Genomic DNA, 2,148 nt, shown 5'->3' with positions numbered 1-2,148 from the left:
GGAGCGCACAGCCCGGCCCGCCCCCTCCCTCCCCCTCCCTCCTGGCCCGCCCGCCCGCCTCCCGCCCGCCTCCCCGCCCTCAGCCCCCCCCCCCCCCCCCGGCCGGGAGGTGGAGCTCGGGACCGCCCTGGTCCCTCCGGGAGGGGACCCCGAGCACTGCTCCCCAAAGCCACGACTCCCCTTCGCTATCTCCCCACTACCCCGGGCCCGGATACACAGGCAGTACCCCTCCCTGGCTCTTCACCTTGCACTTATCCCACTAGAGCCCCCATCTGGGACCCCTCCTGAATTCCCTTCCTAACCTCACTCAAACACCTGTCCCCTACTCTGCCTCTTGGGAAGTTGGGGCAGGGGAAATGTCTCCCCCAGTGCCTTCTTCCCTGGAGGGCATCCGTTCCTCCAGATCCACCTTCTTCCCGACCAGACCCCCAGATCACCCCGCGTGGCCCTCCCTTCCCATTGCGCTCTGGGGAAGTCCACCCCTCCCCCTCTGGCCGAAGCCGCAGAGCGGTCAGCCTCTAAGGCCGCAGCAAGCCGTGGGGGTGGGGCTATGGAGGGGACCTTAGGAGGGGGAGGGTAATGTGACCCGGGGGCTCCTCTAGAATGAGGATGGGGGATATATACAAGAGTGAGAATGAGGTGAAGCGCCGGAGCTTGGGCTCTTCGAGGGTCCCCCTATCACCTGCCCTCAGGGCGGGATGGAATTGTGGCCCCACATATTTACCAGTGACATACACACATTCAGACTCACACGGGTCTCTGCCTCACAAGGCCGCTCGGTGTCACGGCCTGTGTTACACGCCCTCGCAGTGCCACACGCTCCCTGTCACACTCACACTCACCGAGTCACACACGGTGTCACACGCCGTGTCTTACACACTCCTATTCTGGTTTCTCCCTCTCAGCTCTGGCTCTCTGGCGCCATCTAGAGGTCTCTGAGAGCTTGGGAACTCCCTTTCCTGTGCTCAGGGTTTGGTATCCCAGCATCCAAAATGCTCCACTTCAATATGACGTCCTGCCTTTTGCCACTTATAGGCCTAGGCAGGGTGTTCTAGGTCAAAAGAATGAGGAAGACTATCCCTGGCGAGGCCTGGCACTGGGTGTGGAAAAGCCTATTATGGGATGACTGGTTGTTTGGCCTCTATTTGCCATAGCCTCTGTCCCCTTCCTGTCCTCCATTTTCCCATCCCTACCACTTTTATTCCCTTTTTCTTCTTCTTCCTCCCCCTCCCCCTCCCTTCTGTCTCCCCACGTTTCTGTGGAACACTATTCTGGGTAAGGTGGGATCTCAGGCCAGCTAAGAGGGCACTCGAGGACTGCCAAAGATCTCGTGCAGAGCAGCCTCCCTCACTCAGCCTCCCTTTCTGACCTGGGCCCTCTTCTAGTGCCTACTCCCAGCCCTCAACCCCAGGAGCCCACGTGGGAGGCTCTGGGTGGGATGAGCTAGTGAAAGGAGGATCTGTCCTGTAACAGGCTTCTCTACCTCTGTCCCCGCCAAACTCACACTCTCCTCATCATTGAGCACATCTCCAAGGAAGGAATTAGTGGCCCAGAGAGAAGAAATCTTCCACAGAGGAGCTGCCCCAGGCTCCCTGCCCCCAGCATGTGCCCACTGCCCACTGCAGCAAACCCTCCCCAGTTGGCTTGCTGGGAGCCATTCAAAGGCTCCTCTGTTCTCATCCCTTGCTCAGGGCTGAACAAGATAGGCAGCCGCGGAGCTGGGCAGGAAATGCTAATTTCCCAGATGTTCTCCTCCATCCTCCCTGCTCCACCACCATCAAACCCAAATCCTGCACCAAGTGGTAGGAGCAGAACTGGGCCAGAGCAACACAGGGTGTGCCTACTCTTCTCCCTGCTTCCCATCCCCTCCTACCCCAGCTGCCAGGCTGGGCTCTGGGGGGTGGGGGAATCTGAGCCTGGGGCAGTATAGACATGGGGATGATACTGTCTCCCCTAGAAAGGAGGCCAGCAAACAGTAGGGACTAGGAGGTGGCATCTGAAGAGGAGAGAAGCCAAGGCTCCTGGCCTCCTACCAAACTGGGACCTGGCAGTAGAGCAAGTAGAGCACTGGGGGGCTCCTGAAACTAATGGTGCCTGAGATTCCACTTGAGACCTTGCCAGGGGTTGGAGCCTGGGGGATGCTAGGTG

Source organism: Panthera onca, chromosome A1, assembly GCF_046562875.1.
Source record: "Panthera onca isolate mPanOnc1 chromosome A1, mPanOnc1 haplotype 2, whole genome shotgun sequence".
NCBI classification, from domain to species: Eukaryota; Metazoa; Chordata; class Mammalia; order Carnivora; family Felidae; genus Panthera; species Panthera onca.
This window is presented reverse-complemented; position numbering follows the sequence as displayed.